The sequence below is a fragment of the Oryctolagus cuniculus genome, chromosome 1, assembly GCF_964237555.1.
Source record: "Oryctolagus cuniculus chromosome 1, mOryCun1.1, whole genome shotgun sequence".
In the NCBI taxonomy this organism is placed as follows: domain Eukaryota; kingdom Metazoa; phylum Chordata; class Mammalia; order Lagomorpha; family Leporidae; genus Oryctolagus; species Oryctolagus cuniculus.
Genome location: NC_091432.1, coordinates 106975021 through 106991051, shown reverse-complemented (window position 1 = coordinate 106991051; position 16031 = coordinate 106975021). Strand labels below are relative to the sequence as shown.

At 45.0% G+C, this 16031-nt stretch overlaps 1 long non-coding RNA gene across 1 annotated transcript; it reads left to right on the top strand.

Moving 5' to 3' along the window:
- The first annotated feature begins 8813 nt into the window (after positions 1-8813).
- LOC138847194 (uncharacterized) lies at positions 8814-15630 on the top strand. The gene is made up of 2 exons (XR_011384852.1): positions 8814-10000; positions 11082-15630. It is a non-coding gene; the product is annotated as an uncharacterized lncRNA (long non-coding RNA).
- The last annotated feature ends 401 nt before the right edge of the window (positions 15631-16031 follow it).

Sequence of the window (16031 nt, the reverse complement as noted above, 5' to 3'; positions counted from 1 at the left end):
TGCGGACACAGCTTTCCCTGGCACTCCACGACGCCATTGTGACAGTGCATTTTGGGTCAACTTGACGGGGCTAAGGGAAGCCCAGATGGCTGGGAAAGTATTATTTCTGGGTGTGTTTATAAGAGTGTTGCTGGAAGACACAAGCGTTTCAATCAGTGGGCTGGGCAGAGATCACCTTCAGCAACGTGGGCAGGCATCCTCTAATCCATTGAGGGCCTGAGTAAAGCTACAAGAAAGGCAAATTCTCTCTCTCCTTAGCTGGGATACCTTCTTCTGCTCCCAGACACTGGAGCACCTGCTGCTAGGCCTCCAGACTCCAGGACCTACACCGGAGGTCTGCGCTAGTTCTCAGGCCTTCAGACCTGGCCTGAAGCACTGTACAGGCCTTCCTGAGTCTCCAGATTGCAGACGGCACGTGGTGGGACTTCTTGGCTTCCACAGTCACGTGAGCTAATTCCTATAATAATAACAAATAGATATGGATATGTCTGCATGTATCTCCTATTGGTTCTGTTCCTCTGGAGAAGCCTGTCTGATTTTCCATGACTTTCATCTCTGCAGCCTGCTCTCCCACTTTCACTCGGGCTCCCAGCTCTCCTCCTGCATCCTAACCACCACAAAGCACAATGCGGTCCGAAGGTAAGAGGGAAGTAGTTAGGAACTAGAAAAGAGGGAATGACAGGACTTGGGGATCTGAAGACGTAGTGCATGCCTCCAGTCTGATGCAGGCAGATATTTGAACAGACTTAGAAAGGTCCCTTTTCCAAGTTCATCTCCAAAATGCCCATCGGCCATGCGTCCCCAGGGGTTAGTACATATAATGTCTGCAAGTTCTCCCCAGGACTTAGCTCTGAGGCCCACTGTCTTTGAAAACTATTCTGATTTTGCTCAACATTGCTCCTGTTTTTGTTGGCCAGACACTTATGTTTAAACCAGCCAATTTTCCTTTAATCCAGAAGAAGGTATGCACTCACCCGTGTGTGTGTGTGTGTGTGTGTGTGTGTGTGTGAGATATCCCCATTAGGGAAAGAAATGGAGACCCATTCTTCCTGCAAATGCTTCTATTGTGAAGTAAAGAATCCAAACATTTAATCCTTGACGCCTGGACCCCACTTTATTGCAGGTCCTTATTTTGTGCACTTACCTTCTCTCAATACACACAATTCCTTCTTGATGGAAACACTTGTGTGTTTTCTCAGTGGACACTTTGGGGAATCAGGCCCTTCATGGTGCTTTTTTGGGTTATTACACTGTCACATTTTACCACTTTGCAGAAAGAACATATTAAGCAAAATAGAGTTCTCAGGAGCAGGGATTGCTATTGTTAGAAAAACAATACTTGGGAAATAATTCCCCCCAATTTCGTCTTCATCTTTTCTCTACTGCGCAAAGAGAGGAACAATTTATTAACAGGAGGCAGAAAATGTTACTACTGCTTATGGGCACTGGAGGCTTATGGGGTCCACAATATGTGTTGTTTCAGTGGCTTAGAAGCCAGGAGACTTTGGGAGCTGGAAAAAATGAATTCCCACTGGGAAGTGTTGCTAAGGAAAAAAGGCTCATTTGAATTTCACAGAGGTTTTGAACATCGTGGCGCCGGTGCCCTCCTGTTTGTGTGGCAGACCTTCATTGTTTCAACTGCTGTCAGCTGCTGGATGAAGGAGGTGTGGGGGAGGCTGGGGGCAGCCTCACCATTCTGTCTGCTTCCACCCGGTGCCCCTAAGCAGACCCCACCGCGCCCTCGGTGACATCTAGAGCAAACATCTTAGAGTCCACTGCCTCCTCGGCCGCCTCTTTGCTTTCTTGCATCTTCTGGCTCTTGACTGGTTTTGCCTTCCTTCCAACTCCAAGCTGGTCCTCGGGCTTGGGGCTACAGGCAGGGCTTCTGTTTGGACAGCTACTACTGTTTCCCGAACGTGAACCCTACGTGCACCTCAGGCTCATTCTGCTTCAGCGTACAGCTTAGCACAGTCTGCGACCAGGGTTGCTTCTTGGCTGTGACTCATGTGGCCCTCCTTCTGCGTGACTTTCCCTGTTCTAGGAGATGACAGATGCTTGGTCAAAGAACCCCAGTAAGTCAGGACAGCCTTGCATCTGTAGACTATAGAAAGTCGCCAAGTTGAGAGTGAACTAGGGATGAGTTTAAAGAAACAATACAGATACCCCCCAAACAGCGAGTGGAGCTATCTTATCAAAGCTAACTTTGGCCAAGCTGGGGGTCTTGGGCGGGGAACAGGTCAGGAACGGGCACTCTTAGAGCCTCCCTGTCGCCTGGAGCAAAAACGCAGCCCAGCCAAGCAGGCGTGGAGGCAGAGACCTTACCCAGCTCCATAGGGGGGGGCCCGTGTGACTCTATTAATGAAGCAAAAGATATTGGAATCCAATTGTTGATGGATCATCACACGCCGGGAAAACTCTCGGCTGCATTGACTGGGCAAGCAGGGGGTATCGTTTTGAACTTCTGGAGTTAATGAACTATGGCCTGAAATTTACAACCTGGTCGTGAGTGTTATGGATTTAACTCCAGAGCACAACTATGGGAAGCAGGCACACTCCTCTGGCCTCCGTGCAGGCCGCAGGCTGTTTGGGGTTTAGCTTCTGTGTGCCTCCATTTTTCTACAGTGCATTAAAGGTAGCCCAAGAGACCCACTGCTTCACCGCCCCCTTGGTTCATCATGTTGGTGAGAGACATTTGCCTCTCAGCACTGTTACAACTTTTGCAGTGCGGGACAGATCACAAAAAAGATGAATTGATACCACTGTCTTGCTTGTTTTGGTTGCGCAGATTAGTCAGGGAAAGGGTATTCTCCCAAACCTTGGATTTACAACACATCCATTTTTTCCTATATAGACACATTCATTGAATGGATTCACTCCAGAAAGAGGTTTTGAGATCTATACAGGGAAGAAAGGAAATGAGAATGTATGAGGGTTATTGTCTAATCTTACTTGTGAACCAGTTATGTACACAGATATCCAAATCACACCTATTCTAAAAGCACCTCTCACATATTAGAGAGAGAGAGAGAGAGAGAGAGAGAGAGAGGAAGTCTTCCATCCACTGGTTCATTCCCCAAATGACCGCAACGGCTAAAGCTGGGCCAATTAGAAGCCAGGAACCAGGAGCTTTGTCCAGGTCTCCCATGCGGGTGCAGGAGCCCAAGGACTTGGGCCATCTCCCACTGCTTTCCCAGACCATAGCAGAGAGCTAGATCAGAAGAGGAGCAGCTAGGACTCGAGCTGGCGCCCATATGGAATGCCAGCACTGCAGGAGGCAGCTTTACCTGCTACACCACAGTGCTGATCCTGAGAGATATTTCTATAGGTAAAAATACTTCATACATAAGCAGTGATCAGTCAACGCATTAGTGTATATAAATAATTACTAGGTTATAATAATGTTTCAACGGAAAGACATAGTGGAGACTTTGGCTTCTACTGTAAGTGATGGGAGAAGAGTCCTATTTCGACACCTTTTCTTTTCTACTTCCATTTACTCTCAGCTAAACGTCAGGAGCAGTCAATAGTTTCTGCTTCCACTTGCTAATCTGCCACTTCTCCTTGACTTATTTTGTTCTTGACTCTTTCTTACCCTGCTACAAAATTTGCTCTTTTTAAGGAAACCAGCACTTTTTTGCATGCCACATCCAGGGATCCTCTCAAGGCCTCAATCAGTTCCATTTTTTTACTAATGTTCAGCACTTACCGCTCACTCTGACGTCTTGAATTTTCCTTCTCCATGGATTTTTATGATAACACACTGCTGGGGTCTTGGCTAGGCTTTCTGGCCACTTCTTGGCTCCATTTCTTGATTATTCCTCTACTTGTCCAATATCTATTGATGTCAAATCAATTAAAACTCAGCCTTTAATTTCTCATTGCATTCTGGCTTCTCTCTCATGCTTCTGTTTCATCACTTTCAAAGCTTCAAGTGCCATTTCTAAAAAAAATGACTGCTAATTCTGCATTTGACCTTTCTTCCAGGCTCTGGTTTCATTCATTTGACAGACATTGATTGAGCACCTATGAAATGCCAGGCGTTTTCCCAGGTACTGGTAGTAGAGCAATGAAATATGCATATTCACTTAATCATTACAACACCTCCATTTTCAAGATATGGAAACTGAGGCACAGGAAGAATGAGAAGTTTGCCCAAGGTCATGTGCCTGGTGATGGATGGATCTGGGCATCAGCCCAGGAATTTTGGCTCCTAGAGGTTGTGCTCTTGACCAGTGACTTGTATCACAGCTCTGTATCTGATGTTAGATGATACTGAGCACTATTTAGGAAAATGCAAGGCAGGGAGATGACAGAGTGGATGTGCAAGTGTGTGGAGCTACAATAGATAAGGTGGTTAGGAAGGGACCCATGAGATGGTGACATCCGAGACCTACTGAGGGCAAGAGAGAGCTTTAAGGAACCTGGAGAAGGGAGAAATGAGAAGGCTGTTGGGTGAGCGTATGCTTACCTTCCTTAGGAAGGGTAGGGCACTGAGTGGCAGGGAAGGAGTGAGACACAGAGTCAGAAGGGCTCTGTGGGGGCCTTGGAAGTTGTGGCAAAGACTTTGGCTTCTACTGTGAACAAAACGAGCTGAGTTGTATTTTGTTGGGGTCACTCAGGGACTGCCTTGAAAGTCAACTGAAGGGTCCCCAGAGGGAAGAAGAAAGACAGAGTTGGTTTAGGAAGCTTCTGTAGTAATCCAGGGGTCTTTGAGTTGGATGACAGTAGCAAAAGGCCTAAGAAGTGGTTGGACTCTTGGTCTATTTCAAAGGTAGAACCAAAGGACTTACAATGGACTGGATGCAGGGGAGAGCATGATGAGTTAAGGGTGATTTTAAATTGTTTGGCTTGAGGAACTAGAAGAAGGGAGTGGCGTTACCTGAAATGGGAGATTGTAGGAGAAAAAGGCTGAGGATGGTGGTTATGGGGCTCTGCTTTGGGCATGTGTGAGGTATCGGGTCATAGAAGGGTAGGTAACAAGCAGGTAAGACAATATACAAATCTGGAGCTCAGGGAGCAGACCTGGTCTACAGGAGCAGATGACTTTCAACACAACCGGTACATAAATGTCCTACAGAAATATAGGAGAACACTATGATCCTCCCTTCTCCTCTTCCTCCTTCACCTCTCCCTCCTCCTCCTCTTCCTACTTCTCCTCCTTAACATGTGAGCACTTATTACGTGCCAGGCTCTGTCTTCATTTATTCCTGACACTGACTCTGCCATGTAGGGACTACTGCTATCCTCCTTTTACAGGTGAGGAAACTGAGGCATCCCTACTCTAGACAAGCACTGGAAACTCCAGGAAGAAACTGAGGATGTGTACAATAAAACACACAGATAGAAAGAAACTCATAAAGCTGTTAATATAAAGATAACATATTTAAGGTCAAATAATAAAGACTAGGTATAACTGTGTCAGAATCCTTAGATTAAGTATAACAAGTCTTCTACAGAAAATGAAACACAGCCTGAACTCCTTGGCAGCAGAAATAAAAAGGCAAACAGCATGAACATCAGTTCATCAGGAAGAATGCATTTTTCTTAAGTGCTTAGTTATTTGGTTTTTTAAATAACCTCTCCCGGGGGAGTAAAGTATGTTCTTGGAGGGATTCTTAGGAAGCAAAATAAGTTATAGAAAAGACTGAAATTGGTTAGATTAATCTCTCTTTTTTTGTTCACCATGTTAGTAATCATTTATTAAGCAATTATATATGCATGGCTATATATAACGACACTAATGCTGAGAGAAACACAAAGATGTATTAAACGTGGTCTTGGCCTTGGCCTTCAAGTATTTTATGACCTAGCTTAAAGATGAACTCTGGGCATCACAAATGGCCAACAATGAAGCAACATGGGGTAAATGAATGAAGATGTGTTGTCACAGAGGGAATTTTATTCTGGTACTTAAGAGCCTTGGGTTCCAGAGTGAGACTTGCAGGCTTCAATCAGGCTCCACCCCTGCTAGTGGTGTATCCCTAGGCAATTTGCTTTACCTCTTGGTTTCTTCATCTGAGACAATAGGGATGATATTAGTAGATCCTACTTTAAAGGGTTCTTGTGAGATTAGATGAGTTAATAATACCTCGGAGTATGACAGTGCATAGCATACAGTGAGCACTGTGGACGTGTTGGCAAGTGTTAACTGAGATTGCAAGGGTACCAGGGTTTGAAGGTGGTTGGCTCCCTCTGAAATTCATGTTTAATTGGTGATTAGATCATTAAGAGGGCTTCACGTCTTTCTCAAATGACTGGGGTAGTTACCACTGGATTGGATTTTTACAAAGTGAATCCCCCTTGGAGTTCTCTCTTCTACGTGCACTCATTTTCCCTTCTGTTTTCCTGCCTTGAGATGAAGCAACATGTGGCCCTTGCCACCATGCTCGAAGACTCCCTAGCCTCTAGAGCCTCTGGAACTGTAAGCAAAATGAACTTCTTCCCCACATAAGTCACCCCGTCTCAGGTACGCTATGGCAAGAAATAGATGAAAACAGAGAGCAAACACATCTTTGGGAAAGTACTTAATTGCTCATGAGAGGAGGGGGAGATCAGTTCATTGTGAGTCGTTGAGGAAGGCTTTAGGTGGTGGACAGACTTGCAGGTGCTCATTAGGCCTCCTGAGTCAGTACAGACAACTCCTGGTCCTTCTCGCCAGTTTGATATCACCAAGGTCTTCACCTTTGTCACCAAAGTGGCCATCACCCAGCTTCTCCAGCATATTCTGGAGGGTGATGGCTACTGCAGTGACCTTGTCAGGTGCAGCTAAGTGAGGGAGTTTCCATATTTGGTCTGGATCATTTTACAAGAACTTAGGGAATCTGCAGTTAATTAAGTGGTAGTACTTAATTACTCCTCTGAAACCAGCTCAAGTCCCATCCTTTTCTTGATCTAGCACAGGTAACAGAAAAATTCCCAGTGAAAGTCTCTGTGTGCAGACAGTAGCTGTCCCGAGCTCCAAAGTCCTGGCCCCAGGACTCCCAGGGCCTGAGTTTCCAGGCCTTACCCGTCAGAGTGTCCCTTCCACTCAGTCATAAAGCGGTTCAGTTTCTGGTCTAGGGAAGAGTATGAACCACACCCACATCCATTCCGAAGGCAGAGTCATGGTCATGCATGGTCATAGTTTAACTGGTTATTTTGTTCAAGTTCAGGGGCGTCTATCATTAAGCAAGACCTTACAAGGATGAAGATGAGGAGAAGGGAGTGCTGTAGTTAGAGGTAGAAACAGCAGAGGACCAGGGAGTGAGCCAAGTTTGGGAATGGGAGGGTGAGGAGTGGTGAGTGGAATTGGGAGTGTCATGGCATTTTCTGGAGTTTGAGCATGACTGAGAAAGCAGCCTTGGTCCGCTGTCAGAAAATGAACCTAAAAACCTACAGAGAGATTGAGAAGAAATGGTGCCTTTGATGAAGTCCATCCAGCAAGGGGCTGGCTCACTGTCCAGCACGCCCTGCTCACTGACAGGACACACTGCTGTGCTCGTGGTGGACACGGCTCTTCGAATGTCCTGCTCAGCTCGCGGTCCTCTGGAGCAGGAGACTTGTGTGCGGCTCATTGGAGACAGCTGCTCAGGCGGGTCTGGGAAATGGGAAACAGACGGACCACAGCAACAGATGGAGATGCTTTCCTGAGCGGGGGGCCTTCTGGAGCCTATACCTGCAGCTGCAAACACAATTAGGTGCTAACATAACCTTGCAAATAAGTGCTGAGGATACAGCAGGCCCCCAAACAGCCAGGTCACCCCAGTCCTGGAGGAACCACAGAAGGGAGCCAAAAAATGCAAGTAGGGTTTTCCAACTCTCTCTTGGAGTGATCTCACCTTCTAGGGAGGGACTCTTTTCCCTTTCTCTCTTCGTCCGTCTTAGATACAGCTAAGGAGGGCAGGGAAATGAGAACTGTGGTTGTAACTAGCCTAGTGGGTTTTGCAAAGAGCGATTTGGGGAAAGTGCTTCTATCCTATTGCCCACTGGTACACAGCCTCAACTTTTTTTTTTTTTTTTTTTTTCTCTTTTGGTGTAAGTTTTTTTTTTTTTTTTTTTTTATCTTTTATTTAATGAATATAAATTTCCAAAGTACGTCTCATGGGTTACAATGGCTTTCCCCCCCATACCGTCCCTCCCACCCACCACCCTCCCCTTTCCCACTCCCTCTCCCCTTCCATTCACATCAAGATTCATTTTCGATTATCTTAGTATACAGAAGATCAGCTTAGTATACCTTAAGTAAGGATTTCAACAGTTTGTTCCCACACAGAAACATAAAGTGAAAAATAATAGATGATTTTTTTTTAAATGATGATGAAATCAGATCAGACCTATTGTCATGTTTAATCCCAGTGAGAGTCAAGTTGGGAATTGATAGTTTCTTTTCTTTTTTTTTTTTTTAACAGAAGATCAGTTTAGTGTACATTAAGTAAAGATTTCAACAGTTTGCACCCCCATAGAAACACAAAGTGAAATATACTGTTTGAGTACTCGTTATAGCATTAAGTCTCAGTGTACAGCACATTAAGGACAGAGATCCTACATGAGGAGTAAGTGCACAGTGACTCCTGTTGTTGACTTTACAAATTGACACTCCTGTTTATGGTATCAGTAATCTCCCTATGCACCAGTCATGAGTTTCCAAGGCTATGGAAGCCCCTTGAGTTCTCCGACTCTTATCTTGTTTAGACAAGGTCATAGTCAAAGTGGAGGTTCTCTCCTCCCTTCAGAGAAAGGCACCTCCCTCTTTGAAGACCTGTTCTTTCCACTGGGATCTCACTCACAGAGATCTTTTTGCCAGAGTGTCTTGGCTTTCCATGCCTGAAATACTCTCATGGGCTGAAGAGTTAAAATTGTATATGTGCGGGTGTAAAAAGTTAAGCTTAAGCTTACAGGTTGGAAGCTTCCTGGTGCAGCTGTGAAAATAAAACAGTGAAGTAGCACCTTGACAATAGGGACTCCATTTTGGAGCACTTGAGACTGCATTCTGGGAAAGCAACCCCCCCACCGTGAGACTCTGGTCCGAAACTATGATCTCAAATAGTCGGACAATAGCAGTGCACTACATCACCCTTGGCAACACACAAAAACCCCCTAGCATGATTGCTCAAGCTTAAAAGTAGAAAGGTTACACCTGGGTTACCTGGGCTAATAATGAAGATGTGATTTGTCTATGTCTTAAGATCATAATTGCTGATTGTAAGACTTTAGCAACTGCTTAACAACCGTGTATTCTCTTCCCCCCTTCCCGGTTTTGCGGTTTTTGCCTTTATAAACCCGAACCTTTGGTTATTCGGGGCTGCTCTGCTCATGATGATCAGACAGCCCCAGCATGCTGGATAATCAATAAAACTTCCCCGTGCTGTTTGCATAAGAGACGTGTCTCTTGGTGACGTTTTTCGGGCGGTCGACTCTAACATTTGGAGGCCCCAGCGAGATCGGGGCTGCCCGTGGACGCCTCCAACAGAAGTCTCTTGGGGTAAGTATAAAGGCGCCTAAGGTAGGGACTCAGTATATGCGCGCTTCAGGTTTCAGTTTTTCGGGTTACAGGCCTGTTTCGGTTTCAGTTTTTGGGTTGGCACGGTATGCACTGTGGCTGGCAGACGTGCCTGGAAGCCCCAGGCTACCACCTTGGGGGACGCCCCGAGAGGACCGGGAGACTGAGGACGCTCAGCGAAACTCCCATCAGAAATTCCCCTAGGCGGGAGTTTTGTGCCAACAGCAGTTACATTTTAGGTTTCAGTTTTTTGGGGAATTGCTTTTCTGTCTGTAACATGGGTCAAACTGTGTCCACGCCGCTATCTCTTACTTTGGCTCACTGGCCTGATGTGTGGGCTAGGGGATCTAATCTCTCTCTTCTGATTAAGAAGGTAAAGCAGCAGTCTTTCTGTGCCTCTGAATGGCTTGCTCTAGGAGTGGATTGGCCCCCCATTTACCACTCATTCGCTGAGTGAAAGAGGCCATTCTCCTGCCTGGCCGTCCTGGGCACCCGGACCGGGATTTTGAGAAGACATCGGAGGTCAGTATTCCTTCCCTCAAGCGGGATCGGATCTGTGGAAGTGACCGTTGAGTGTTCGGCACCCCACAGCTCTCCGAGAACGCGGAGTCCCCCCGGCCACGGCTTAGCTACGGTCGAAACTCCAGAGGGATTGTAAGGAACGGGAGGGAAATTAGGAAGGGCAGTTGGCTGAGAGCCTGGAGACCCCCTGAGCTTGCTTTGGCTTCCCGGCGGCCGGACTGCGACCCGAGGACCAGGTCTCTCTCTCGGAGGGACGCCTGGTCACGCTGCCTACTGCTACGCGAGCAGGGCTTAGCTTCGGTCGAGGCTAATATTGGCCCTTCAGGTAAACTCAGACAACTAGGTAGTGGGTAACCTTGAGTGATAGGAGATTTCAAACCCCACTCAGCCCCCAGACAGCAGGAGGTCATTGCTTTCTGCCTTCCTCCTCCTCCCCGGGGCTCCTTCCCCCACTCTTTTGCTCTCCTCATCTCCATTCCTATACCACTGGGCAGGAGAAAGGGAGAGGGAAATTCCACAAGTCTCTCCACCTAGGGAAAAGCTGTTACCTGTTACCTGTTAACCCTTTCCAACCGGGTAAAAAGTTTTCCGTCTTTGCAGCTTATGGTAGCTCTGGTGCGTCTTAAAAGTTTTTTGTGAACTATTACTGTTGCTAAGCTTTGATTGCCTGAGGACTAAATCTGGAAAAGAGCTAAAGTTAACTATCTGTTGTAATTGACTGAATGTCTGTAGTAGTCCTAATTAATCTGGCTTTGGTTAAATTATAGGAGGTTCCCAACACTCTTGGTAAAATGGCGCACCTACCCAACCCCACAGTTAGTCCTGCCAAGCCCTGGTGTGCGCAGTCTTTCCTGTAAATGGGGGACCACAGCCTTTCTCTGCACTCTATTCTAGTCCATGTGGCCTGGTGCACCCAGGCAGGCATAGCCAAATATCTCTAGGCAGAGCCCCCACCCCAGTGCTGCTTCTTTTTCCTCTCCTGGAGGAATTTCCAATTCAATATTACTGCTGGCCTTACCTAAGGGAGCCAGAACCTTAAGCCATTAACCCTTTCCAACCTGATGGGTTTTTCTCTTTGCAGCTAATGAAAACCTAAACAATGGGTTCATATGCTGATAATCAGCTCTTTTCTGTGCTGCTGTCCCTGACTCATCTGAGAGCGTTCACCTGTCTTGAAGGTTTCGCGTTTTTCTATTGCCATTAGAGTCTTGATTGGAAAAACTACAATGTGAAGTTGTTTACATTGTTTATCTGTTTTTAATGTCTGAGTGATTACCCAACTGATCAGAAATGTACTAATTTTGGCTAAATGGTTTGACTCTCTGACAGCTTAAATTCTAAACCGAGTCTTCCAACTTTGGGCTTCCAGTCGGATCCCTGGAACTCTCAAAGGATGAGACTCTAAATTTGTTAAAGTAACAGCTGCTTGGGTCAATTCAAATTATATAAAATATATTAAAATGTTATAAGTGATGTCAGACCTATGCTGTATTTATGTTTTTGCTTTCCAGCTAAAGCGGTCTTATAAAAATAAGAGTAAAATTCTGTGTATACAAGCCTTTATGTTGTTAACTAAAGTAAGCCAATGCAGATTGGTTCAAAAAATTGAGGTAATGCAAATGCCCTTCGGTTTGCTCAGTGGCTTGCTTGCTCAGTTTTACATGTCTTTGATATGCTTTAAACTTGTTTCTCTTAATGAGGAAGATCTTTTCAAAGTTGTAAACATGCACTAGTGTTTGCTGTCCAGGAGGTGTTATCCTCGTGTTACTTAAAAACATGAAAATGTAATTTTAACTTTTATTTCAAATAATGGTGTGGTATTCATTAATAACTCAGTGTCTTAAGTCATCTAGGCATCAGTGCTAAGTAAAACTTGGGAAAAATATATATACTTTTAACATCTCAAATTCAATAAAAAAAAAAAAACTGTTTAAGTTTGTTAACATGTATTCTCATAGGTTGTCCATACATGACATTTCAAGGCTATGTAAAAGTAACTACGGGTATAAAGTTTCAAAAGGTATAAACAAGTCATAAAAAGTTTTAAAATGTTTATGATTTTAAAATATTGTTTACAGAGTTGAGTGCTAATGCCAAAATTACACTGACCTAAAGTTGAAGTCTGATCTTCTGTTATAACAATGGGTTTTAAAGAAAATGTGTACTAATATTAGTAAATATCTAAAAATGGTCTAAATCATAAATCTTAAAATCTGTTTCTGCAAAAACTGTAACGTCTATTTTAACAGTGTCTGCTTAATCGGTTACTCTGCCATTTCTAGAGTTAGGTCCTGTAAGCTTTTTTTTTGACTCTGTTAAATAATCCTAAATTATGTAAACTCTTATATACAAGGTTTTTTTATTTCTGGTTTATTTGACAACAAGAGACATAAAATTCATGTTAATCCTTTGTGTACTCTACTGTCTCTGTTAAGTTATGGTTATGCGGCAGATGCTAGAAAACTGGGTTCCAGAAAACCAAAAAAGCTCTAGTGTCCACAGGCTACATGGTAAATACCTGGAAGCCAAAGGATTGCAGAGACCTCTGCCACAATTTCTCCTCTAAGTCGGGCTACGCAGTAAACACTGGTTAAACTGCCAGTTAAATCTAAAAGCCCAAAAAGTCAGGCTAGAGACCCAACTCGCTGCCTCACTTCTCCTCTTTTCTCTTCCAGAAGGGAAGTTACTACTGTTCTGCAGGACTCTCCACTGTGATGTACGGTTTAATCCCCAGACCTTATGTAAGGGATGACTGACCTTTTCTGTAATAATGCCTGGCCACAGTATAGGGCCCCAAACAACAACAACAACAACAACAAAGGTTAAACTATAAAATAATGTGACAACTAGATCAATTTTTCGGTGTAAAAAGTTACACTGACGACCTCAAAGTATGCAAGCAGGTCACCACAGTTGATCTTACCTAAAGGGTCATAGTTCTCCTCATGGGCACAGTCTTAACTCGCAGGAAGATACTAAGTGTCAGAATTTGCCCATGACCATAGTTTTTCTAGCTCACCCTGATATTTAAAAAAAAAATCTCCAAAAATCAGGATTGGGTTGAGCACCCCCTTGACTGACATCATAGAGGCTGACTCCTTGGTCTACTTTATTAGAGACCAGGAAAACGCGGAGCAAGCTAGCAGCAGAGGATAGACAACAGACCAATCAATGGCTGCTTTACACGGTGATTGCCATCAAGGAGACCCAGCAAGGCCAATGCACCCCAAACGGCACCTATTGCTGATATAAGGAGCCAGAGCATTGGGCAAGCAGCTGTCGTGACAGCAAATGCCTTCTGTCAGCCCTGCCAAGAGCACGGCCACTGGACACGGAACTGCCCTGGGTGTCGAAGGACTCCTGGTTCAGAACCGCTGACCCTGTGGCCCCGAGCTAAAAAGCCTTTGGCTCTGTCCAGCCTCTGCCCAGCTTCCAGCTCCAGCCACTGCTATTGAGGGGATGGCCTAGGGTCAGTGAAACGCAAGTTGCCTATTTCTATCAGCCTCCTATTCAGCTCTCCTCCTAGTCCAGCCATGTAATGCAAGTCAACAGGGTGCCTCCCTTAAAGGAGATTTGCATCTCTTTCAATTCTCTTCCAGCATCCCAAGGATAGGTCTGGGCCTCACACACCCAGCCATGCCTTAAGTCTATCCAATAACATTAAGCTTAGAAAGCCCTCCCTGCCAGTTCCTAAAAACAGGGCTTTCAGTAACAGCTAACTCAGATAGCCCTACACCTATTTGGACAGGTCCTCACTGAGGACTTAAAGGGCCTATCTCTTAAGGGGTGTGCACAATAATCCATAATATAAATAGTTAAATGTAAGTAATTCATTAGTCTGTCTTCTTTCCAAGCCTGAGACGCTAGTCTTGTACATTGGCTTAACTTCCTAGCAAAACTGGCTACTAAATATCTAATATATATATATATATATACACACACACACATATAGTCTCTGGGTCAATCAGACTAGACAGACACAAACCCAAATTTGTACTTTTTCTGGAAAAAAACCAAACAGCTCCAGGACCAGGCCAAGCAGGGCTGGGATTTCTGGCCTAACATCTGATCATAAAAATCCTGGCTATTTCCTCTCCTTGGCCCACTAACTTCTGCAATCTTGATGCTTCTCTTTGGGCTGTGTGTTTTTAATGCCCTTGTTCATTTTGTCTCTAACAGACTAAAAGCTGTTGAACTCCAAATGGTCATCAGGCAAGACTTCCAGCCCATTCCACTGGACGATTTGAGCAGCCCTCTGGACCGAGCAACGCAGTCTTTCCAAGGCCACTGTTGCACACCATAAGACAGGTAGCAAGAGGAAATACCCAAATCCCCCTCGACGCCCACATGCCAGCTTCGAAGAAGTTACAGAAAATGGAACTCCATCCATAATCCCAAAGAAGAATTTTGGGTATTACCTCTTGAGGGGGAAATATTAGGCAGAAAGTCAGTTATGAGCTTATGTGTGTGTGACATAAAGGCCTAATGTGTCCAGCATATGCATCTGTATCTCAGTCATCCTGACAATGTTTCACGGGCAGCCCGGCCTTTACATCCTGCCCTGCCCCCTTCTACCTGATAACCTGCCAGGTGGAGATCCCCACCCCTTCTGCCTGACAAATCTTCCACAATCTCCCAGATGCAGCCCAGTATCTGCATTTCAGTATTACAGAACAGGCGGGGGTTGAATCTCATTTTCATGGGGGGGGGGGGGGTTATGCACGGCCCTAAAAAAAAAAAAAAATGTTATTTTTATGCCGACTGAACCGGGGTGGTTAAAAACTCCATGGCCAAACTCAGAAAATGACTGGAAAAACGGCAACGGGAGAGGGGAACTCAACAGGGATGGTTTGAGTCATGGTTCGGCTGGTCCCCATGGCTTACTACTTTACTGTCAGCCCTAACAGGACCCTTAATTGTTCTACTCCTAATTGTAACCATAGGACCTTGTGTGTTAAATAGACTCATCACCTTCATGCGGAAACAAGTTAAAATTGTTAAACTCATGGTCATAAGACAATAATATGTCACATTAAAAGAGACAAAAACAAATAATCTCTAAGATTAGAGATCCTCACAACAAGGAGTGGGGAATGAAGAGTTAAAATTGTATATGTGCGGGTGTAAAAAGTTAAGCTTAAGCTTACAGGTTGGAAGCTTCCTGGTGCAGCTGTGAAAATAAAACAGTGAAGTAGCACCTTGACAATAGGGACTCCATTTTGGAGCACTTGAGACTGCATTCTGGGAAAGCAACCCCCCCACCGTGAGACTCTGGTCCGAAACTATGATCTCAAATAGTCGGACAATAGCAGTGCACTACATCACCCTTGGCAACACACAAAAACCCCCTAGCATGATTGCTCAAGCTTAAAAGTAGAAAGGTTACACCTGGGTTACCTGGGCTAATAATGAAGATGTGATTTGTCTATGTCTTAAGATCATAATTGCTGATTGTAAGACTTTAGCAACTGCTTAACAACCGTGTATTCTCTTCCCCCCTTCCCGGTTTTGCGGTTTTTGCCTTTATAAACCCGAACCTTTGGTTATTCGGGGCTGCTCTGCTCATGATGATCAGACAGCCCCAGCATGCTGGATAATCAATAAAACTTCCCCGTGCTGTTTGCATAAGAGACGTGTCTCTTGGTGACGTTTTTCGGGCGGTCGACTCTAACAGGCTTTTCAGCCAGATCCGAGTGCCTTTAGGGCTGATTCTGAGGCCAGAGTGCTATTTAGGACATCTGCCATTCTATGAGTCTGCTGAGTATCTCACTTCCCATGTTGGATCACTCTCCCCTTTATTTATTCTATCGGTTAGTGTTAGCAGATACTAGACTTGTTTATGTGCTCCCCACAGCCTCAACTTAAGATGGACCGAGTTGGGTTAGATTGGAGCTGGGAGTTGGATGTCAAATGGAAAGAGCAGGCTCGGGTATTGTGTGGTCTAGGGTGGAATGAACAGGAAGGGTGGGAGGGAGAAACCTGTAATCAGTGAGAAGCTACCAGATGGAGTCCAAAAGTCAGGGCAAGAATC